The sequence below is a fragment of the Pseudophryne corroboree genome, chromosome 1 (assembly GCF_028390025.1).
Source record: "Pseudophryne corroboree isolate aPseCor3 chromosome 1, aPseCor3.hap2, whole genome shotgun sequence".
Classification (NCBI taxonomy): Eukaryota; Metazoa; Chordata; class Amphibia; order Anura; family Myobatrachidae; genus Pseudophryne; species Pseudophryne corroboree.
The window spans coordinates 511,829,732-511,853,246 of record NC_086444.1 but is presented as its reverse complement, the minus strand read 5'-3'; the positions used below and the strand labels follow the sequence as shown (position 1 = coordinate 511,853,246).

The 23,515-nt window shown below is 33.8% G+C and overlaps 19 non-coding genes across 19 annotated transcripts; all 19 read right to left on the bottom strand.

Moving 5' to 3' along the window:
- Positions 1–1,084: 1,084 nt before the first annotated feature.
- Positions 1,085–1,167, bottom strand: TRNAL-CAG (transfer RNA leucine (anticodon CAG)). Its single transcript has one exon. It is a non-coding gene; the product is annotated as a tRNA-Leu (tRNA).
- A 678-nt stretch (positions 1,168–1,845) lies between these two features.
- On the bottom strand, positions 1,846–1,928 carry TRNAL-AAG (transfer RNA leucine (anticodon AAG)). Its single transcript has one exon. It is a non-coding gene; the product is annotated as a tRNA-Leu (tRNA).
- Positions 1,929–2,606: 678 nt separating this feature from the next.
- On the bottom strand, positions 2,607–2,689 carry TRNAL-CAG (transfer RNA leucine (anticodon CAG)). The gene has a single exon. It is a non-coding gene; the product is annotated as a tRNA-Leu (tRNA).
- Positions 2,690–4,106: 1,417 nt separating this feature from the next.
- On the bottom strand, positions 4,107–4,189 carry TRNAL-CAG (transfer RNA leucine (anticodon CAG)). The gene has a single exon. It is a non-coding gene; the product is annotated as a tRNA-Leu (tRNA).
- Positions 4,190–5,605: 1,416 nt separating this feature from the next.
- TRNAL-CAG (transfer RNA leucine (anticodon CAG)) lies at positions 5,606–5,688 on the bottom strand. Its single transcript has one exon. It is a non-coding gene; the product is annotated as a tRNA-Leu (tRNA).
- A 677-nt stretch (positions 5,689–6,365) lies between these two features.
- Positions 6,366–6,448, bottom strand: TRNAL-CAG (transfer RNA leucine (anticodon CAG)). The gene has a single exon. It is a non-coding gene; the product is annotated as a tRNA-Leu (tRNA).
- A 1,417-nt stretch (positions 6,449–7,865) lies between these two features.
- TRNAL-CAG (transfer RNA leucine (anticodon CAG)) lies at positions 7,866–7,948 on the bottom strand. The gene has a single exon. It is a non-coding gene; the product is annotated as a tRNA-Leu (tRNA).
- A 1,416-nt stretch (positions 7,949–9,364) lies between these two features.
- TRNAL-CAG (transfer RNA leucine (anticodon CAG)) lies at positions 9,365–9,447 on the bottom strand. The gene has a single exon. It is a non-coding gene; the product is annotated as a tRNA-Leu (tRNA).
- Positions 9,448–10,124: 677 nt separating this feature from the next.
- TRNAL-AAG (transfer RNA leucine (anticodon AAG)) lies at positions 10,125–10,207 on the bottom strand. The gene has a single exon. It is a non-coding gene; the product is annotated as a tRNA-Leu (tRNA).
- Positions 10,208–11,624: 1,417 nt separating this feature from the next.
- Positions 11,625–11,707, bottom strand: TRNAL-CAG (transfer RNA leucine (anticodon CAG)). Its single transcript has one exon. It is a non-coding gene; the product is annotated as a tRNA-Leu (tRNA).
- A 678-nt stretch (positions 11,708–12,385) lies between these two features.
- On the bottom strand, positions 12,386–12,468 carry TRNAL-AAG (transfer RNA leucine (anticodon AAG)). Its single transcript has one exon. It is a non-coding gene; the product is annotated as a tRNA-Leu (tRNA).
- Positions 12,469–13,146: 678 nt separating this feature from the next.
- TRNAL-CAG (transfer RNA leucine (anticodon CAG)) lies at positions 13,147–13,229 on the bottom strand. The gene has a single exon. It is a non-coding gene; the product is annotated as a tRNA-Leu (tRNA).
- A 1,417-nt stretch (positions 13,230–14,646) lies between these two features.
- On the bottom strand, positions 14,647–14,729 carry TRNAL-CAG (transfer RNA leucine (anticodon CAG)). The gene has a single exon. It is a non-coding gene; the product is annotated as a tRNA-Leu (tRNA).
- Positions 14,730–16,146: 1,417 nt separating this feature from the next.
- On the bottom strand, positions 16,147–16,229 carry TRNAL-CAG (transfer RNA leucine (anticodon CAG)). The gene has a single exon. It is a non-coding gene; the product is annotated as a tRNA-Leu (tRNA).
- A 678-nt stretch (positions 16,230–16,907) lies between these two features.
- TRNAL-CAG (transfer RNA leucine (anticodon CAG)) lies at positions 16,908–16,990 on the bottom strand. Its single transcript has one exon. It is a non-coding gene; the product is annotated as a tRNA-Leu (tRNA).
- Positions 16,991–17,668: 678 nt separating this feature from the next.
- On the bottom strand, positions 17,669–17,751 carry TRNAL-CAG (transfer RNA leucine (anticodon CAG)). The gene has a single exon. It is a non-coding gene; the product is annotated as a tRNA-Leu (tRNA).
- Positions 17,752–19,168: 1,417 nt separating this feature from the next.
- On the bottom strand, positions 19,169–19,251 carry TRNAL-AAG (transfer RNA leucine (anticodon AAG)). Its single transcript has one exon. It is a non-coding gene; the product is annotated as a tRNA-Leu (tRNA).
- A 1,417-nt stretch (positions 19,252–20,668) lies between these two features.
- TRNAL-CAG (transfer RNA leucine (anticodon CAG)) lies at positions 20,669–20,751 on the bottom strand. Its single transcript has one exon. It is a non-coding gene; the product is annotated as a tRNA-Leu (tRNA).
- A 1,417-nt stretch (positions 20,752–22,168) lies between these two features.
- On the bottom strand, positions 22,169–22,251 carry TRNAL-CAG (transfer RNA leucine (anticodon CAG)). Its single transcript has one exon. It is a non-coding gene; the product is annotated as a tRNA-Leu (tRNA).
- Positions 22,252–23,515: the final 1,264 nt, after the last annotated feature.

The following is a 23,515-nucleotide window of genomic DNA, read 5'->3' as shown; positions in this document are numbered from 1 at the left end:
ATGACCATTGGCTGAGAAGAGCAGTTTTCTTAAGCCAAAGATATGGAGCCCTCATTCTGAATTTGTGAGATATTTTATTTTGCTACCTCTGTAAATAAAGAATTGTGGATCAAATAATAAAAATAATATGATATACACATATGTGGTTGGTTTCAAGCTCTTTTATCCAGGGAGAATACAATCTGATCTTTTATTGCAACATGGTAAATAATGAAATAATTGATGCATTTTTTATGTTGTAAATTGAAAGAGATTTGCAGTGAGTGTTTGTCTAATTCTAAAGCCAATCTTTTCACAAGTAACAAGAAATAGAAACTGTAGAGCAAAGAAGAAAATGAATAACATTGTCAGAAGTGGGATTTGAACCCAGGCCACTCAGCGCCTTAGACCGCTCGGCCATCCTGACGCATGAAACCACTGCTTTTTGAAAAGATGTATATTATGAAATAACCTATCTATAGTTACAATGACAATGTTGCTATTAAAACTGTTAATTTAAAAAATAAATATGAATTGCTTTTCCATTCATTTTAAAGAGGTTTCTAGTTGGCGTTACAATAAAAGTAAGTTTTGTTTTCCATGTTCAGGGTTGGAATCCAAGTGTCTAGAGTTTGTTCTCTAATGGATTTTAACTCAGCAATGAAATGAAATTTGTGAATCTTGCACAAACTGGCTACTTAATTTAGCTCATGGGTTTGATTGGATGCCATTGTAGTGGACCCCAGTGAGGTTTCTGTTCATGACCATTGGCTGAGAAGAGCAGTTTTCTTAAGCCAAAGATATGGAGCCCTCATTCTGAATTTGTGAGATATTTTATTTTGCTACCTCTGTAAATAAAGAATTGTGGATAAAATAATAAAAATTATATGATATACACATATGTGGTTGGTTTCAAGCTCTTTTATCCAGGAAGAATACAATCTGATCTTTTATTGCAACATGGGAAATAATGAAATAATTGATGCATTTTTTATGTTGTAAATTGAAACAGATTTGCAGTGAGTGTTTGTCTAATTCTAAAGTCAATCTTTTCACAAGTAACAAGAAATAGAAACTGTAGAGCAAAGAAGAAAATGAATAACACTGTCAGAAGTGGGATTTGAACCCACGCCTCCAGAGGAGACTGCGACCTGAACGCAACGCCTTAGACCGCTCGGCCATCCTGACACATGAAACCACTGCTTTTTGAAAAGATGTATATTATGAAATAACCTATCTATAGTTACAATGACAATGTAGCTATTAAAACTGTTAATTTAAAAACTAGATATGAATTGCTTTTCCATTCATTTTAAAGAGGTTTCTAGTTGGCGTTACAATAAAAGTAAGTTTTGTTTTCCATGTTCAGGGTTGGAATCCAAGTGTCTAGAGTTTGTTCTCTAATGGATTTTAACTCAGCAATGAAATGAAATTTGTGAATCTTGCACAAACTGGCTACTTAATTTAGCTCATGGGTTTGATTGGATGCCATTGTAGTGGACCCCAGTGGGGTTTCTGTTCATGACCATTGGCTGAGAAGAGCAGTTTTCTTAAGCCAAAGATATGGAGCCCTCATTCTGAATTTGTGAGATATTTTATTTTGCTACCTCTGTAAATAAAGAATTGTGGATCAAATAATAAAAATAATATGATATACACATATGTGGTTGGTTTCAAGCTCTTTTATCCAGAGAGAATACAATCTGATCTTCTATTGCAACTTGGGAAATAATGAAATAATTGATGCATTTTTTATGTTGTAAATTGAAAGAGATTTGCAGTGAGTGTAAGTCTAATTCTAAAGTCAATCTTTTCACAAGTAACAAGAAATAGAAACTGTAGAGCAAAGAAGAAAATTAATAACATTGTCAGAAGTGGGATTTGAACCCACGCCTCCAGAGGAGACTGCGACCTTAACGTAGCGCCTTAGACCGCTCGGCCATCCTGACACATGAAACAACTACTTTTTTAAAAGATGTATATTATGAAATAACCTATCTATAGTTACAATGACAATGTAGCTATTAAAACTGTTAATTTAAAAACTAGATATGAATTGCTTTTCCATTAATTTTAAAGAGGTTTCTAGTTGGCGTTACAATAAAAGTAAGTTTTGTTTTCCATGTTCAGGGTTGGAATCCAAGTGTCTAGAGTTTGTTCTCTAATGGATTTTAACTCAGCAATGAAATGAAATTTGTGAATCTTGCACAAACTGGCTACTTAATTTAGCTCATGGGTTTGATTGGATGCCATTGTAGTGGACCCCAGTGGGGTTTCTGTTCATGACCATTGGCTGAGAAGAGCAGTTTTCTTAAGCCAAAGATATGGAGCCCTCATTCTGAATTTGTGAGATATTTTATTTTGCTACCTCTGTAAATAAAGAATTGTGGATAAAATAATAAAAATAATATGATATACACATATGTGGTTGGTTTCAAGTTCTTTTATCCAGGGAGAATACAATCTGATCTTTTATTGCAACATGGGAAATAATGAAATAATTGATGCATTTTTTATGTTGTAAATTGAAAGAGATTTGCAGTGAGTGTTTGTCTAATTCTAAAGTCAATCTTTTCACAAGTAACAAGAAATAGAAACTGTAGAGCAAAGAAGAAAATGAATAACACTGTCAAAAGTGGGATTTGAACCCACGCCTCCAGAGGAGACTGCAACCTGAACGCAGAGCCTTAGACCGCTCGGCCATCCTGACACATGAAACCAATGCTGTTTGAAAAGATGTATATTATGAAATAACCTATCTATAGTTACAATGACAATGTTGCTATTAAAACTGTTAATTTAAAAATTAAATATGAATTGCTTTTCCATTAATTTTAAAGAGGTTTCTAGTTGGCGTTACAATAAAAGTAAGTTTTGTTTTCCATGTTCAGGGTTGGAATCCAAGTGTCTAGAGTTTGTTCTCTAATGGATTTTAACTCAGCAATGAAATTTAATTTGTGAATCTTGCACAAACTGGCTACTTAATTTAGCTCATGGGTTTGATTGGATGCCATTGTAGTGGACCCCAGTGGGGTTTCTGTTCATGACCATTGGCTGAGAAGAGCAGTTTTCTTAAGCCAAAGATATGGAGCCCTCATTCTGAATTTGTGAGATATTTTATTTTGCTACCTCTGTAAATAAAGAATTGTGGATCAAATAATAAAAATAATATGATAAACACATATGTGGTTGGTTTCAAGCTCTTTTATCCAGGGAGAATACAATCTGATCTTTTATTGCAACATGGGAAATAATGAAATAATTGATGCATTTTTTATGTTGTAAATTGAAAGAGATTTGCAGTGAGTGTTTGTCTAATTCTAAAGCCAATCTTTTCACAAGTAACAAGAAATAGAAACTGTAGAGCAAAGAAGAAAATGAATAACATTGTCAGAAGTGGGATTTGAACCCGGGCCACGCAGCGCCTTAGACCGCTCGGCCATCCTCACACATGAAACCACTCCTTTTTAAAAAGATGTATATTATGAAATAACCTATCTATAGTTACAATGACAATGTAGCTATTAAAACTGTTAATTTAAAAACTAGATATGAATTGCTTTTCCATTAATTTTAAAGAGGTTTCTAGTTGGCGTTACAATAAAAGTAAGTTTTGTTATCCATGTTCAGGGTTGGAATCCAAGTGTCTAGAGTTTGTTCTCTAATGGATTTTAACTCAGCAATGAAATGAAATTTGTGAATCTTGCACAAACTGGCTACTTAATTTAGCTCATGGGTTTGATTGGATGCCATTGTAGTGGACCCCAGTGGGGTTTCTGTTCATGACCATTGGCTGAGAAGAGCAGTTTTCTTAAGCCAAAGATATGGAGCCCTCATTCTGAATTTGTGAGATATTTTATTTTGCTACCTCTGTAAATAAAGAATTGTGGATAAAATAATAAAAATAATATGATATACACATATGTGGTTGGTTTCAAGTTCTTTTATCCAGGGAGAATACAATCTGATCTTTTATTGCAACATGGGAAATAATGAAATAATTGATGCATTTTTTATGTTGTAAATTGAAAGAGATTTGCAGTGAGTGTTTGTCTAATTCTAAAGTCAATCTTTTCACAAGTAACAAGAAATAGAAACTGTAGAGCAAAGAAGAAAATGAATAACACTGTCAAAAGTGGGATTTGAACCCACGTCTCCAGAAGAGACTGCAACCTGAACACAGAGCCTTAGACCGCTCGGCCATCCTGACACATGAAAACAATGCTGTTTGAAAAGATGTATATTATGAAATAACCTATCTATAGTTACAATGACAATGTTGCTATTGAAACTGTTAATTTAAAAATTAAATATGAATTGCTTTTCCATTCATTTTAAAGAGGTTTCTAGTTGGCGTTACAATAAAAGTAAGTTTTGTTTTCCATGTTCAGGGTTGGAATCCAAGTGTCTAGAGTTTGTTCTCTAATGGATTTTAACTCAGCAATGAAATTAAATTTGTGAATCTTGCACAAACTGGCTACTTAATTTAGCTCATGGGTTTGATTGGATGCCATTGTAGTGGACCCCAGTGGGGTTTCTGTTCATGACCATTGGCTGAGAAGAGCAGTTTTCTTAAGCCAAAGATATGGAGCCCTCATTCTGAATTTGTGAGATATTTTATTTTGCTACCTCTGTAAATAAAGAATTGTGGATCAAATAATAAAAATAATATGATATACACATATGTGGTTGGTTTCAAGCTCTTTTATCCAGGGAGAATACAATCTGATCTTTTATTGCAACATGGTAAATAATGAAATAATTGATGCATTTTTTATGTTGTAAATTGAAAGAGATTTGCAGTGAGTGTTTGTCTAATTCTAAAGCCAATCTTTTCACAAGTAACAAGAAATAGAAACTGTAGAGCAAAGAAGAAAATGAATAACATTGTCAGAAGTGGGATTTGAACCCAGGCCACTCAGCGCCTTAGACCGCTCGGCCATCCTGACGCATGAAACCACTGCTTTTTGAAAAGATGTATATTATGAAATAACCTATCTATAGTTACAATGACAATGTTGCTATTAAAACTGTTAATTTAAAAAATAAATATGAATTGCTTTTCCATTCATTTTAAAGAGGTTTCTAGTTGGCGTTACAATAAAAGTAAGTTTTGTTTTCCATGTTCAGGGTTGGAATCCAAGTGTCTAGAGTTTGTTCTCTAATGGATTTTAACTCAGCAATGAAATGAAATTTGTGAATCTTGCACAAACTGGCTACTTAATTTAGCTCATGGGTTTGATTGGATGCCATTGTAGTGGACCCCAGTGGGGTTTTTGTTCATGACCATTGGCTGAGAAGAGCAGTTTTCTTAAGCCAAAGATATGGAGCCCTCATTCTGAATTTGTGAGATATTTTATTTTGCTACCTCTGTAAATAAAGAATTGTGGATCAAATAATAAAATAATATGATATACACATATGTGGTTGGTTTCAAGCTCTTTTATCCAAGAAGAATACAATCTGATCTTTTATTGCAACATGGGAAATAATGAAATAATTGATGCATTTTTTATGTTGTAAATTGAAAGAGATTTGCAGTGAGTGTTTGTTTAATTCTAAAGTCAATCTTTTCACAAGTAACAAGAAATAGAAACTGTAGAGCAAAGAAGAAAATAAATAACATTGTCAGAAGTGGGATTTGAACCCACGCCTCCAGAGGAGACTGCGACCTGAACGCAGCGCCTTAGACCGCTCGGCCATCCTGACACATGAAACCCCTGCTTTTTGAAAAGATGTATATTATGAAATAACCTATCTATAGTTACAATGACAATGTTGCTATTAAAACTGTTAATTTAAAAACTAGATATGAATTGCTTTTCCATTCATTTTAAAGAGGTTTCTAGTTGGCGTTACAATAAAAGTAAGTTTTGTTTTCCATGTTCAGGGTTGGAATCCAAGTGTCTAGAGTTTGTTCCCTAATGGATTTTAACTCAGCAATGAAATGAAATTTGTGAATCTTGCACAAACTGGCTACTTAATTTAGCTCATGGGTTTGATTGGATGCCATTGTAGTGGACCCCAGTGGGGTTTCTGTTCATGACCATTGGCTGAGAAGAGCAGTTTTCTTAAGCCAAATATATGGAGCCCTCATTCTGAATTTGTGAGATATTTTATTTTGCTACCTCTGTAAATAAAGAATTGTGGATCAAATAATAAAAATAATATGATATACACATATGTGGTTGGTTTCAAGCTCTTTTATCCAGAGAGAATACAATCTGATCTTCTATTGCAACATGGGAAATAATGAATAATTGATGCATTTTTTATGTTGTAAATTGAAAGAGATTTGCAGTGAGTGTAAGTCTAATTCTAAAGTCAATCTTTTCACAAGTAACAAGAAATAGAAACTGTAGAGCAAAGAAGAAAATGAATAACACTGTCAAAAGTGGGATTTGAACCCACGCCTCCAGAGGAGACTGCAACCTGAACGCAGAGCCTTAGACCGCTCGGCCATCCTGACACATGAAACCAATGCTGTTTGAAAAGATGTATATTATGAAATAACCTATCTATAGTTACAATGACAATGTTGCTATTAAAACTGTTAATTTAAAAATTAAATATGAATTGCTTTTCCATTAATTTTAAAGAGGTTTCTAGTTGGCGTTACAATAAAAGTAAGTTTTGTTTTCCATGTTCAGGGTTGGAATCCAAGTGTCTAGAGTTTGTTCTCTAATGGATTTTAACTCAGCAATGAAATTTAATTTGTGAATCTTGCACAAACTGGCTACTTAATTTAGCTCATGGGTTTGATTGGATGCCATTGTAGTGGACCCCAGTGGGGTTTCTGTTCATGACCATTGGCTGAGAAGAGCAGTTTTCTTAAGCCAAAGATATGGAGCCCTCATTCTTAATTTGTGAGATATTTTATTTTGCTACCTCTGTAAATAAAGAATTGTGGATCAAATAATAAAAATAATATGATAAACACATATGTGGTTGGTTTCAAGCTCTTTTATCCAGGGAGAATACAATCTGATCTTTTATTGCAACATGGGAAATAATGAAATAATTGATGCATTTTTTATGTTGTAAATTGAAAGAGATTTGCAGTGAGTGTTTGTCTAATTCTAAAGCCAATCTTTTCACAAGTAACAAGAAATAGAAACTGTAGAGCAAAGAAGAAAATGAATAACATTGTCAGAAGTGGGATTTGAACCCGGGCCACGCAGCGCCTTAGACCGCTCGGCCATCCTCACACATGAAACCACTCCTTTTTAAAAAGATGTATATTATGAAATAACCTATCTATAGTTACAATGACAATGTAGCTATTAAAACTGTTAATTTAAAAACTAGATATGAATTGCTTTTCCATTAATTTTAAAGAGGTTTCTAGTTGGCGTTACAATAAAAGTAAGTTTTGTTATCCATGTTCAGGGTTGGAATCCAAGTGTCTAGAGTTTGTTCTCTAATGGATTTTAACTCAGCAATGAAATGAAATTTGTGAATCTTGCACAAACTGGCTACTTAATTTAGCTCATGGGTTTGATTGGATGCCATTGTAGTGGACCCCAGTGGGGTTTCTGTTCATGACCATTGGCTGAGAAGAGCAGTTTTCTTAAGCCAAAGATATGGAGCCCTCATTCTGAATTTGTGAGATATTTTATTTTGCTACCTCTGTAAATAAAGAATTGTGGATAAAATAATAAAAATAATATGATATACACATATGTGGTTGGTTTCAAGTTCTTTTATCCAGGGAGAATACAATCTGATCTTTTATTGCAACATGGGAAATAATGAAATAATTGATGCATTTTTTATGTTGTAAATTGAAAGAGATTTGCAGTGAGTGTTTGTCTAATTCTAAAGTCAATCTTTTCACAAGTAACAAGAAATAGAAACTGTAGAGCAAAGAAGAAAATGAATAACACTGTCAAAAGTGGGATTTGAACCCACGTCTCCAGAAGAGACTGCAACCTGAACACAGAGCCTTAGACCGCTCGGCCATCCTGACACATGAAAACAATGCTGTTTGAAAAGATGTATATTATGAAATAACCTATCTATAGTTACAATGACAATGTTGCTATTGAAACTGTTAATTTAAAAATTAAATATGAATTGCTTTTCCATTCATTTTAAAGAGGTTTCTAGTTGGCGTTACAATAAAAGTAAGTTTTGTTTTCCATGTTCAGGGTTGGAATCCAAGTGTCTAGAGTTTGTTCTCTAATGGATTTTAACTCAGCAATGAAATTAAATTTGTGAATCTTGCACAAACTGGCTACTTAATTTAGCTCATGGGTTTGATTGGATGCCATTGTAGTGGACCCCAGTGGGGTTTCTGTTCATGACCATTGGCTGAGAAGAGCAGTTTTCTTAAGCCAAAGATATGGAGCCCTCATTCTGAATTTGTGAGATATTTTATTTTGCTACCTCTGTAAATAAAGAATTGTGGATCAAATAATAAAAATAATATGATATACACATATGTGGTTGGTTTCAAGCTCTTTTATCCAGGGAGAATACAATCTGATCTTTTATTGCAACATGGTAAATAATGAAATAATTGATGCATTTTTTATGTTGTAAATTGAAAGAGATTTGCAGTGAGTGTTTGTCTAATTCTAAAGCCAATCTTTTCACAAGTAACAAGAAATAGAAACTGTAGAGCAAAGAAGAAAATGAATAACATTGTCAGAAGTGGGATTTGAACCCAGGCCACTCAGCGCCTTAGACCGCTCGGCCATCCTGACGCATGAAACCACTGCTTTTTGAAAAGATGTATATTATGAAATAACCTATCTATAGTTACAATGACAATGTTGCTATTAAAACTGTTAATTTAAAAAATAAATATGAATTGCTTTTCCATTCATTTTAAAGAGGTTTCTAGTTGGCGTTACAATAAAAGTAAGTTTTGTTTTCCATGTTCAGGGTTGGAATCCAAGTGTCTAGAGTTTGTTCTCTAATGGATTTTAACTCAGCAATGAAATGAAATTTGTGAATCTTGCACAAACTGGCTACTTAATTTAGCTCATGGGTTTGATTGGATGCCATTGTAGTGGACCCCAGTGGGGTTTTTGTTCATGACCATTGGCTGAGAAGAGCAGTTTTCTTAAGCCAAAGATATGGAGCCCTCATTCTGAATTTGTGAGATATTTTATTTTGCTACCTCTGTAAATAAAGAATTGTGGATCAAATAATAAAATAATATGATATACACATATGTGGTTGGTTTCAAGCTCTTTTATCCAAGAAGAATACAATCTGATCTTTTATTGCAACATGGGAAATAATGAAATAATTGATGCATTTTTTATGTTGTAAATTGAAAGAGATTTGCAGTGAGTGTTTGTTTAATTCTAAAGTCAATCTTTTCACAAGTAACAAGAAATAGAAACTGTAGAGCAAAGAAGAAAATAAATAACATTGTCAGAAGTGGGATTTGAACCCACGCCTCCAGAGGAGACTGCGACCTGAACGCAGCGCCTTAGACCGCTCGGCCATCCTGACACATGAAACCCCTGCTTTTTGAAAAGATGTATATTATGAAATAACCTATCTATAGTTACAATGACAATGTTGCTATTAAAACTGTTAATTTAAAAACTAGATATGAATTGCTTTTCCATTCATTTTAAAGAGGTTTCTAGTTGGCGTTACAATAAAAGTAAGTTTTGTTTTCCATGTTCAGGGTTGGAATCCAAGTGTCTAGAGTTTGTTCCCTAATGGATTTTAACTCAGCAATGAAATGAAATTTGTGAATCTTGCACAAACTGGCTACTTAATTTAGCTCATGGGTTTGATTGGATGCCATTGTAGTGGACCCCAGTGGGGTTTCTGTTCATGACCATTGGCTGAGAAGAGCAGTTTTCTTAAGCCAAATATATGGAGCCCTCATTCTGAATTTGTGAGATATTTTATTTTGCTACCTCTGTAAATAAAGAATTGTGGATCAAATAATAAAAATAATATGATATACACATATGTGGTTGGTTTCAAGCTCTTTTATCCAGAGAGAATACAATCTGATCTTCTATTGCAACATGGGAAATAATGAATAATTGATGCATTTTTTATGTTGTAAATTGAAAGAGATTTGCAGTGAGTGTAAGTCTAATTCTAAAGTCAATCTTTTCACAAGTAACAAGAAATAGAAACTGTAGAGCAAAGAAGAAAATGAATAACATTGTCAGAAGTGGGATTTGAACCCACACCTCCAGAGGAGACTGCGACCTTAACGTAGCGCCTTAGTCCGCTCGGCCATCCTGACACATGAAACAACTACTTTTTTAAAAGATGTATATTATGAAATAACCTATCTATAGTTACAATGACAATGTTGCTATTAAAACTGTTAATTTAAAAACTAAATATGAATTGCTTTTTCATTCATTTTAAAGAGGTTTCTAGTTGGCGTTACAATAAAAGTATGTTTTGTTTTCCATGTTCAGGGTTGGAATCCAAGTGTCTAGAGTTTGTTCTCTAATGGGTTTTAACTCAGCAATGAAATTAAATTTGTGAATCTTGCACAAACTGGTTATTTAATTTAGCTCATGGGTTCGATTGGATGCCATTGTAGTGGACCCAAGTGGGGTTTCTGTTCATGACCATTGGCTGAGAAGAGCAGTTTTCTTAAGCCAAAGATATGGAGCCCTCATTCTGAATTTGTGAGATATTTTATTTTGCTACCTCTGTAAATAAAGAATTGTGGATCAAATAATAAAAATAATATGATATACACATATGTGGTTGGTTTCAAGCTCTTTTATCCAGGGAGAATACAATCTGATCTTTTATTGCAACATGGGAAATAATGAAATAATTGATGCATTTTTTATGTTGTAAATTGAAAGAGATTTGCAGTGAGTGTTTGTCTAATTCTAAAGCCAATCTTTTCACAAGTAACAAGAAATAGAAACTGTAGAGCAAAGAAGAAAATGAATAACATTGTCAGAAGTGGGATTTGAACCCAGGCCACTCAGCGCCTTAGACCGCTCGGCCATCCTGACACATGAAACCACTGCTTTTTGAAAAGATGTATATTATGAAATAACCTATCTATAGTTACAATGACAATGTTGCTATTAAAACTGTTAATTTAAAAAATAAATATGAATTGCTTTTCCATTCATTTTAAAGAGGTTTCTAGTTGGCGTTACAATAAAAGTAAGTTTTGTTTTCCATGTTCAGGGTTGGAATCCAAGTGTCTAGAGTTTGTTCTCTAATGGATTTTAACTCAGCAATGAAATGAAATTTGTGAATCTTGCACAAACTGGCTACTTAATTTAGCTCATGGGTTTGATTGGATGCCATTGTAGTGGACCCCAGTGAGGTTTCTGTTCATGACCATTGGCTGAGAAGAGCAGTTTTCTTAAGCCAAAGATATGGAGCCCTCATTCTGAATTTGTGAGATATTTTATTTTGCTACCTCTGTAAATAAAGAATTGTGGATAAAATAATAAAAATAATATGATATACACATATGTGGTTGGTTTCAAGCTCTTTTATCCAGGAAGAATACAATCTGATCTTTTATTGCAACATGGGAAATAATGAAATAATTGATGCATTTTTTATGTTGTAAATTGAAAGAGATTTGCAGTGAGTGTTTGTCTAATTCTAAAGTCAATCTTTTCACAAGTAACAAGAAATAGAAACTGTAGAGCAAAGAAGAAAATGAATAACACTGTCAGAAGTGGGATTTGAACCCACGCCTCCAGAGGAGACTGCGACCTGAACGCAACGCCTTAGACCGCTCGGCCATCCTGACACATGAAACCACTGCTTTTTGAAAAGATGTATATTATGAAATAACCTATCTATAGTTACAATGACAATGTAGCTATTAAAACTGTTAATTTAAAAACTAGATATGAATTGCTTTTCCATTCATTTTAAAGAGGTTTCTAGTTGGCGTTACAATAAAAGTAAGTTTTGTTTTCCATGTTCAGGGTTGGAATCCAAGTGTCTAGAGTTTGTTCTCTAATGGATTTTAACTCAGCAATGAAATGAAATTTGTGAATCTTGCACAAACTGGCTACTTAATTTAGCTCATGGGTTTGATTGGATGCCATTGTAGTGGACCCCAGTGGGGTTTCTGTTCATGACCATTGGCTGAGAAGAGCAGTTTTCTTAAGCCAAAGATATGGAGCCCTCATTCTGAATTTGTGAGATATTTTATTTTGCTACCTCTGTAAATAAAGAATTGTGGATCAAATAATAAAAATAATATGATATACACATATGTGGTTGGTTTCAAGCTCTTTTATCCAGAGAGAATACAATCTGATCTTCTATTGCAACATGGGAAATAATGAAATAATTGATGCATTTTTTATGTTGTAAATTGAAAGAGATTTGCAGTGAGTGTAAGTCTAATTCTAAAGTCAATCTTTTCACAAGTAACAAGAAATAGAAACTGTAGAGCAAAGAAGAAAATTAATAACATTGTCAGAAGTGGGATTTGAACCCACGCCTCCAGAGGAGACTGCGACCTTAACGTAGCGCCTTAGACCGCTCGGCCATCCTGACACATGAAACAACTACTTTTTTAAAAGATGTATATTATGAAATAACCTATCTATAGTTACAATGACAATGTAGCTATTAAAACTGTTAATTTAAAAACTAGATATGAATTGCTTTTCCATTAATTTTAAAGAGGTTTCTAGTTGGCGTTACAATAAAAGTAAGTTTTGTTTTCCATGTTCAGGGTTGGAATCCAAGTGTCTAGAGTTTGTTCTCTAATGGATTTTAACTCAGCAATGAAATGAAATTTGTGAATCTTGCACAAACTGGCTACTTAATTTAGCTCATGGGTTTGATTGGATGCCATTGTAGTGGACCCCAGTGGGGTTTCTGTTCATGACCATTGGCTGAGAAGAGCAGTTTTCTTAAGCCAAAGATATGGAGCCCTCATTCTGAATTTGTGAGATATTTTATTTTGCTACCTCTGTAAATAAAGAATTGTGGATAAAATAATAAAAATAATATGATATACACATATGTGGTTGGTTTCAAGTTCTTTTATCCAGGGAGAATACAATCTGATCTTTTATTGCAACATGGGAAATAATGAAATAATTGATGCATTTTTTATGTTGTAAATTGAAAGAGATTTGCAGTGAGTGTTTGTCTAATTCTAAAGTCAATCTTTTCACAAGTAACAAGAAATAGAAACTGTAGAGCAAAGAAGAAAATGAATAACACTGTCAAAAGTGGGATTTGAACCCACGCCTCCAGAGGAGACTGCAACCTGAACGCAGAGCCTTAGACCGCTCGGCCATCCTGACACATGAAACCAATGCTGTTTGAAAAGATGTATATTATGAAATAACCTATCTATAGTTACAATGACAATGTTGCTATTAAAACTGTTAATTTAAAAATTAAATATGAATTGCTTTTCCATTAATTTTAAAGAGGTTTCTAGTTGGCGTTACAATAAAAGTAAGGTTTGTTTTCCATGTTCATGGTTGGAATCCAAGTGTCTAGAGTTTGTTCTCTAATGGATTTTAACTCAGCAATGAAATTTAATTTGTGAATCTTGCACAAACTGGCTACTTAATTTAGCTCATGGGTTTGATTGGATGCCATTGTAGTGGACCCCAGTGGGGTTTCTGTTCATGACCATTGGCTGAGAAGAGCAGTTTTCTTAAGCCAAAGATATGGAGCCCTCATTCTGAATTTGTGAGATATTTTATTTTGCTACCTCTGTAAATAAAGAATTGTGGATCAAATAATAAAAATAATATGATAAACACATATGTGGTTGGTTTCAAGCTCTTTTATCCAGGGAGAATACAATCTGATCTTTTATTGCAACATGGGAAATAATGAAATAATTGATGCATTTTTTATGTTGTAAATTGAAAGAGATTTGCAGTGAGTGTTTGTCTAATTCTAAAGCCAATCTTTTCACAAGTAACAAGAAATAGAAACTGTAGAGCAAAGAAGAAAATGAATAACATTGTCAGAAGTGGGATTTGAACCCGGGCCACGCAGCGCCTTAGACCGCTCGGCCATCCTCACACATGAAACCACTCCTTTTTAAAAAGATGTATATTATGAAATAACCTATCTATAGTTACAATGACAATGTAGCTATTAAAACTGTTAATTTAAAAACTAGATATGAATTGCTTTTCCATTAATTTTAAAGAGGTTTCTAGTTGGCGTTACAATAAAAGTAAGTTTTGTTATCCATGTTCAGGGTTGGAATCCAAGTGTCTAGAGTTTGTTCTCTAATGGATTTTAACTCAGCAATGAAATGAAATTTGTGAATCTTGCACAAACTGGCTACTTAATTTAGCTCATGGGTTTGATTGGATGCCATTGTAGTGGACCCCAGTGGGGTTTCTGTTCATGACCATTGGCTGAGAAGAGCAGTTTTCTTAAGCCAAAGATATGGAGCCCTCATTCTGAATTTGTGAGATATTTTATTTTGCTACCTCTGTAAATAAAGAATTGTGGATAAAATAATAAAAATAATATGATATACACATATGTGGTTGGTTTCAAGTTCTTTTATCCAGGGAGAATACAATCTGATCTTTTATTGCAACATGGGAAATAATGAAATAATTGATGCATTTTTTATGTTGTAAATTGAAAGAGATTTGCAGTGAGTGTTTGTCTAATTCTAAAGTCAATCTTTTCACAAGTAACAAGAAATAGAAACTGTAGAGCAAAGAAGAAAATGAATAACACTGTCAAAAGTGGGATTTGAACCCACGTCTCCAGAAGAGACTGCAACCTGAACACAGAGCCTTAGACCGCTCGGCCATCCTGACACATGAAAACAATGCTGTTTGAAAAGATGTATATTATGAAATAACCTATCTATAGTTACAATGACAATGTTGCTATTGAAACTGTTAATTTAAAAATTAAATATGAATTGCTTTTCCATTCATTTTAAAGAGGTTTCTAGTTGGCGTTACAATAAAAGTAAGTTTTGTTTTCCATGTTCAGGGTTGGAATCCAAGTGTCTAGAGTTTGTTCTCTAATGGATTTTAACTCAGCAATGAAATTAAATTTGTGAATCTTGCACAAACTGGCTACTTAATTTAGCTCATGGGTTTGATTGGATGCCATTGTAGTGGACCCCAGTGGGGTTTCTGTTCATGACCATTGGCTGAGAAGAGCAGTTTTCTTAAGCCAAAGATATGGAGCCCTCATTCTGAATTTGTGAGATATTTTATTTTGCTACCTCTGTAAATAAAGAATTGTGGATCAAATAATAAAAATAATATGATATACACATATGTGGTTGGTTTCAAGCTCTTTTATCCAGGGAGAATACAATCTGATCTTTTATTGCAACATGGTAAATAATGAAATAATTGATGCATTTTTTATGTTGTAAATTGAAAGAGATTTGCAGTGAGTGTTTGTCTAATTCTAAAGCCAATCTTTTCACAAGTAACAAGAAATAGAAACTGTAGAGCAAAGAAGAAAATGAATAACATTGTCAGAAGTGGGATTTGAACCCAGGCCACTCAGCGCCTTAGACCGCTCGGCCATCCTGACGCATGAAACCACTGCTTTTTGAAAAGATGTATATTATGAAATAACCTATCTATAGTTACAATGACAATGTTGCTATTAAAACTGTTAATTTAAAAAATAAATATGAATTGCTTTTCCATTCATTTTAAAGAGGTTTCTAGTTGGCGTTACAATAAAAGTAAGTTTTGTTTTCCATGTTCAGGGTTGGAATCCAAGTGTCTAGAGTTTGTTCCCTAATGGATTTTAACTCAGCAATGAAATGAAATTTGTGAATCTTGCACAAACTGGCTACTTAATTTAGCTCATGGGTTTGATTGGATGCCAATTTAGTGGACCCCAGTGGGGTTTCTGTTCATGACCATTGGCTGAGAAGAGCAGTTTTCTTAAGCCAAAGATATGGAGCCCTCATTCTGAATTTGTGAGATATTTTATTTTGCTACCTCTGTAAATAAAGAATTGTGGATCAAATAATAAAAATAATATGATATACACATATGTGGTTGGTTTCAAGCTCTTTTATCCAGGGAGAATACAATCTGATCTTTTATTGCAACATGGGAAATAATGAAATAATTGATGCATTTTTTATGTTGTAAATTGAAAGAGATTTGCAGTGAGTGTTTGTCTAATTCTAAAGTCAATCTTTTCACAAGTAACAAGAAATAGAAACTGTAGAGCAAAGAAGAAAATGAATAACACTGTCAAAAGTGGGATTTGAACCCACGTCTCCAGAGGAGACTGCAACCTGAACGCAGAGCCTTAGACCGCTCGGCCATCCTGACACATGAAACCAATGCTGTTTGAAAAGATGTATATTATGAAATAACCTATCTATAGTTACAATGACAATGTTGCTATTAAAACTGTTAATTTAAAAATTAAATATGAATTGCTTTTCCATTCATTTTAAAGAGGTTTCTAGTTGGCGTTACAATAAAAGTAAGTTTTGTTTTCCATGTTCAGGGTTGGAATCCAAGTGTCTAGAGTTTGTTCTCTAATGGATTTTAACTCAGCAATGAAATTAAATTTGTGAATCTTGCACAAACTGGCTACTTAATTTAGCTCATGGGTTTGATTGGATGCCATTGTAGTGGACCCCAGTGGGGTTTCTGTTCATGACCATTGGCTGAGAAGAGCAGTTTTCTTAAGCCAAAGATATGGAGCCCTCATTCTGAATTTGTGAGATATTTTATTTTGCTACCTCTGTAAATAAAGAATTGTGGATCAAATAATAAAAATAATATGATATACACATATGTGGTTGGTTTCAAGCTCTTTTATCCAAGAAGATTACAATCTGATCTTTTATTGCAACATGGGAAATAATGAAATAATTGATGCATTTTTTATGTTGTAAATTGAAAGAGATTTGCAGTGAGTGTTTGTTTAATTCTAAAGTCAATCTTTTCACAAGTAACAAGAAATAGAAACTGTAGAGCAAAGAAGAAAATGAATAACATTGTCAGAAGTGGGATTTGAACCCACGCCTCCAGAGGAGACTGCGACCTGAACACAGCGCCTTAGACCGCTCGGCCATCCTGACACATGAAACCCCTGCTTTTTGAAAAGATGTATATTATGAAATAACCTATCTATAGTTACAATGACAATGTTGCTATTAAAACTGTTAATTTAAAAACTAGATATGAATTGCTTTTCCATTCATTTTAAAGAGGTTTCTAGTTGGCGTTACAATAAAAGTAAGTTTTGTTTTCCATGTTCAGGGTTGGAATCCAAGTGTCTAGAGTTTGTTCCCTAATGGATTTTAACTCAGCAATGAAATGAAATTTGTGAATCTTGTACAAACTGGCTACTTAATTTAGCTCATGGGTTTGATTGGATGCCAATTTAGTGGACCCCAGTGGGGTTTCTGTTCATGACCATTGGCTGAGAAGAGCAGTTTTCTTAAGCCAAAGATATGGAGCCCTCATTCTGAATTTGTGAGATATTTTATTTTGCTACCTCTGTAAATAAAGAATTGTGGATCAAATAATAAAAATAATATGATATACACATATGTGGTTGGTTTCAAGCTCTTTTATCCAGGGAGAATACAATCTGATCTTTTATTGCAACATGGGAAATAATGAAATAATTGATGCATTTTTTATGTTGTAAATTGAAAGAGATTTGCAGTGAGTGTTTGTCTAATTCTAAAGTCAATCTTTTCACAAGTAACAAGAAATAGAAACTGTAGAGCAAAGAAGAAAATGAATAACACTGTCAAAAGTGGGATTTGAACCCACGTCTCCAGAGGAGACTGCAACCTGAACGCAGAGCCTTAGACCGCTCGGCCATCCTGACACATGAAACCAATGCTGTTTGAAAAGATGTATATTATGAAATAACCTATCTATAGTTACAATGACAATGTTGCTATTAAAACTGTTAATTTAAAAATTAAATATGAATTGCTTTTCCATTCATTTTAAAGAGGTTTCTAGTTGGCGTTACAATAAAAGTAAGTTTTGTTTTCCATGTTCAGGGTTGGAATCCAAGTGTCTAGAGTTTGTTCTCTAATGGATTTTAACTCAGCAATGAAATTAAATTTGTGAATCTTGCACAAACTGGCTACTTAATTTAGCTCATGGGTTTGATAGGATGCCATTGTAGTGGACCCCAGTGGGGTTTCTGTTCATGACCATTGGCTGAGAAGAGCAGTTTTCTTAAGCCAAAGATATGGAGCCCTCATTCTGAATTTGTGAGATATTTTATTTTGCTACCTCTGTAAATAAAGAATTGTGGATCAAATAATAAAAATAATATGATATACACATATGTGGTTGGTTTCAAGCTCTTTTATCCAGAGAGAATACAATCTGATCTTCTATTGCAACATGGGAAATAATGAAATAATTGATGCATTTTTTATGTTGTAAATTGAAAGAGATTTGCAGTGAGTGTTTGTCTAATTCTAAAGCCAATCTTTTCACAAGTAACAAGAAATAGAAACTGTAGAGCAAAGAAGAAAATGAATAACATTGTCAGAAGTGGGATTTGAACCCAGGCCACTCAGCGCCTTAGACCGCTCGGCCATCCTGACACATGAAACCACTGCTTTTTGAAAAGATGTATATTATGAAATAACCTATCTATAGTTACAATGACAATGTTGCTATTAAAACTGTTAATTTAAAAAATAAATATGAATTGCTTTTCCATTCATTTTAAAGAGGTTTCTAGTTGGCGTTACAATAAAAGTAAGTTTTGTTTTCCATGTTCAGGGTTGGAATCCAAGTGTCTAGAGTTTGTTCTCTAATGGATTTTAACTCAGCAATGAAATGAAATTTGTGAATCTTGCACAAACTGGCTACTTAATTTAGCTCATGGGTTTGATTGGATGCCATTGTAGTGGACCCCAGTGGGGTTTCTGTTCATGACCATTGGCTGAGAAGAGCAGTTTTCTTAAGCCAAAGATATGGAGCCCTCATTCTGAATTTGTGAGATATTTTATTTTGCTACCTCTGTAAATAAAGAATTGTGGATCAAATAATAAAAATAATATGATATACACATATGTGGTTGGTTTCAAGCTCTTTTATCCAGAGAGAATACAATCTGATCTTCTATTGCAACATGGGAAATAATGAAATAATTGATGCATTTTTTATGTTGTAAATTGAAAGAGATTTGCAGTGAGTGTAAGTCTAATTCTAAAGTCAATCTTTTCACAAGTAACAAGAAATAGAAACTGTAGAGCAAAGAAGAAAATTAATAACATTGTCAGAAGTGGGATTTGAACCCACGCCTCCAGAGGAGACTGCGACCTTAACGTAGCGCCTTAGACCGCTCGGCCATCCTGACACATGAAACAGCTACTTTTTTAAAAGATGTATATTATGAAATAACCTATCTATAGTTACAATGACAATGTTGCTATTAAAACTGTTAATTTAAAAACTAAATATGAATTGCTTTTCCATTCATTTTAAAGAGGTTTCTAGTTGGCGTTACAATAAAAGTAAGTTTTGTTTTCCATGTTCAGGGTTGGAATCCAAGTGTCTAGAGTTTGTTCTCTAATGGATTTTAACTCAGCAATGAAATTAAATTTGTGAATCTTGCACAAACTGGTTATTTAATTTAGCTCATGGGTTCGATTGGATGCCATTGTAGTGGACCCCAGTGGGGTTTTTGTTCATGACCATTGGCTGAGAAGAGCAGTTTTCTTAAGCCAAAGATATGGAGCCCTCATTCTGAATTTGTGAGATATTTTATTTTGCTACCTCTGGAAATAAAGAATTGTGGATCAAATAATAAAAATAATATGATAAACACATATGTGGTTGGTTTCAAGCTCTTTTATCCAGGGAGAATACAATCTGATCTTTTATTGCAACATGGGAAATAATGAAATAATTGATGCATTTTTTATGTTGTAAATTGAAAGAGATTTGCAGTGAGTGTTTGTCTAATTCTAAAGCCAATCTTTTCACAAGTAACAAGAAATAGAAACTGTAGAGCAAAGAAGAAAATGAATAACATTGTCAGAAGTGGGATTTGAACCCAGGCCACGCAGCGCCTTAGACCGCTCGGCCATCCTCACACATGAAACCACTCCTTTTTAAAAAGATGTATATTATGAAATAACCTATCTATAGTTACAATGACAATGTAGCTATTAAAACTGTTAATTTAAAAACTAGATATGAATTGCTTTTCCATTAATTTTAAAGAGGTTTCTAGTTGGCGTTACAATAAAAGTAAGTTTTGTTTTCCATGTTCAGGGTTGGAATCCAAGTGTCTAGAGTTTGTTCTCTAATGGATTTTAACTCAGCAATGAAATGAAATTTGTGAATCTTGCACAAACTGGCTACTTAATTTAGCTCATGGGTTTGATTGGATGCCATTGTAGTGGACCCCAGTGGGGTTTCTGTTCATGACCATTGGCTGAGAAGAGCAGTTTTCTTAAGCCAAAGATATGGAGCCCTCATTCTGAATTTGTGAGATATTTTATTTTGCTACCTCTGTAAATAAAGAATTGTGGATAAAATAATAAAAATAATATGATATACACATATGTGGTTGGTTTCAAGTTCTTTTATCCAGGGAGAATACAATCTGATCTTTTATTGCAACATGGGAAATAATGAAATAATTGATGCATTTTTTATGTTGTAAATTGAAAGAGATTTGCAGTGAGTGTTTGTCTAATTCTAAAGTCAATCTTTTCACAAGTAACAAGAAATAGAAACTGTAGAGCAAAGAAGAAAATGAATAACACTGTCAAAAGTGGGATTTGAACCCACGTCTCCAGAGGAGACTGCAACCTGAACGCAGAGCCTTAGACCGCTCGGCCATCCTGACACATGAAACCAATGCTGTTTGAAAAGATGTATATTATGAAATAACCTATCTATAGTTACAATGACAATGTTGCTATTAAAACTGTTAATTTAAAAATTAAATATGAATTGCTTTTCCATTCATTTTAAAGAGGTTTCTAGTTGGCGTTACAATAAAAGTAAGTTTTGTTTTCCATGTTCAGGGTTGGAATCCAAGTGTCTAGAGTTTGTTCTCTAATGGATTTTAACTCAGCAATGAAATTAAATTTGTGAATCTTGCACAAACTGGCTACTTAATTTAGCTCATGGGTTTGATTGGATGCCATTGTAGTGGACCCCAGTGGGGTTTCTGTTCATGACCATTGGCTGAGAAGAGCAGTTTTCTTAAGCCAAAGATATGGAGCCCTCATTCTGAATTTGTGAGATATTTTATTTTGCTACCTCTGTAAATAAAGAATTGTGGATAAAATAATAAAAATAATATGATATACACATATGTGGTTGGTTTCAAGCTCTTTTATCCAGGGAGAATACAATCTGATCTTTTATTGCAACATGGGAAATAATGAAATAATTGATGCATTTTTTATGTTGTAAATTGAAAGAGATTTGCAGTGAGTGTTTGTCTAATTCTAAAGCCAATCTTTTCACAAGTAACAAGAAATAGAAACTGTAGAGCAAAGAAGAAAATGAATAACATTGTCAGAAGTGGGATTTGAACCCAGGCCACTCAGCGCCTTAGACCGCTCGGCCATCCTGACACATGAAACCACTGCTTTTTGAAAAGATGTATATTATGAAATAACCTATCTATAGTTACAATGACAATGTTGCTATTAAAACTGTTAATTTAAAAAATAAATATGAATTGCTTTTCCATTCATTTTAAAGAGGTTTCTAGTTGGCGTTACAATAAAAGTAAGTTTTGTTTTCCATGTTCAGGGTTGGAATCCAAGTGTCTAGAGTTTGTTCTCTAATGGATTTTAACTCAGCAATGAAATGAAATTTGTGAATCTTGCACAAACTGGCTACTTAATTTAGCTCATGGGTTTGATTGGATGCCATTGTAGTGGACCCCAGTGGGGTTTCTGTTCATGACCATTGGCTGAGAAGAGCAGTTTTCTTAAGCCAAAGATATGGAGCCCTCATTCTGAATTTGTGAGATATTTTATTTTGCTACCTCTGTAAATAAAGAATTGTGGATAAAATAATAAAAATAATATGATATACACATATGTGGTTGGTTTCAAGCTCTTTTATCCAAGAAGAATACAATCTGATCTTTTATTGCAACATGGGAAATAATGAAATAATTGATGCATTTTTTATGTTGTAAATTGAAAGAGATTTGCAGTGAGTGTTTGTTTAATTCTAAAGTCAATCTTTTCACAAGTAACAAGAAATAGAAACTGTAGAGCAAAGAAGAAAATGAATAACATTGTCAGAAGTGGGATTTGAACCCACGCCTCTAGAGGAGACTGCGACCTGAACGCAGCGCCTTAGACCGCTCGGCCATCCTGACACATGAAACCCCTGCTTTTTGAAAAGATGTATAGTATGAAATAACCTATCTATAGTTACAATGACAATGTTGCTATTAAAACTGTTAATTTAAAAACTAGATATGAATTGCTTTTCCATTCATTTTAAAGAGGTTTCTAGTTGGCGTTACAATAAAAGTAAGTTTTGTTTTCCATGTTCAGGGTTGGAATCCAAGTGTCTAGAGTTTGTTCCCTAATGGATTTTAACTCAGCAATGAAATGAAATTTGTGAATCTTGCACAAACTGGCTACTTAATTTAGCTCATGGGTTTGATTGGATGCCAATTTAGTGGACCCCAGTGGGGTTTCTGTTCATGACCATTGGCTGAGAAGAGCAGTTTTCTTAAGCCAAAGATATGGAGCCCTCATTCTGAATTTGTGAGATATTTTATTTTGCTACCTCTGTAAATAAAGAATTGTGGATCAAATAATAAAAATAATATGATAAACACATATGTGGTTGGTTTCAAGCTCTTTTATCCAGGGAGAATACAATCTGATCTTTTATTGCAACATGGGAAATAATGACATAATTGATGCATTTTTTATGTTGTAAATTGAAAGAGATTTGCAGTGAGTGTTTGTCTAATTCTAAAGCCAATCTTTTCACAAGTAACAAGAAATAGAAACTGTAGAGCAAAGAAGAAAATGAATAACATTGTCAGAAGTGGGATTTGAACCCAGGCCACGCAGCGCCTTAGACCGCTCGGCCATCCTCACACATGAAACCACACCTTTTTAAAAAGATGTATATTATGAAATAACCTATCTATAGTTACAATGACAATGTAGCTATTAAAACTGTTAATTTAAAAACTAGATATGAATTGCTTTTCCATTAATTTTAAAGAGGTTTCTAGTTGGCGTTACAATAAAAGTAAGTTTTGTTTTCCATGTTCAGGGTTGGAATCCAAGTGTCTAGAGTTTGTTCTCTAATGGATTTTAACTCAGCAATGAAATGAAATTTGTGAATCTTGCACAAACTGGCTACTTAATTTAGCTCATGGGTTTGATTGGATGCCATTGTAGTGGACCCCAGTGGGGTTTCTGTTCATGACCATTGGCTGAGAAGAGCAGTTTTCTTAAGCCAAAGATATGGAGCCCTCATTCTGAATTTGTGAGATATTTTATTTTGCTACCTCTGTAAATAAAGAATTGTGGATAAAATAATAAAAATAATATGATATACACATATGTGGTTGGTTTCAAGTTCTTTTATCCAGGGAGAATACAATCTGATCTTTT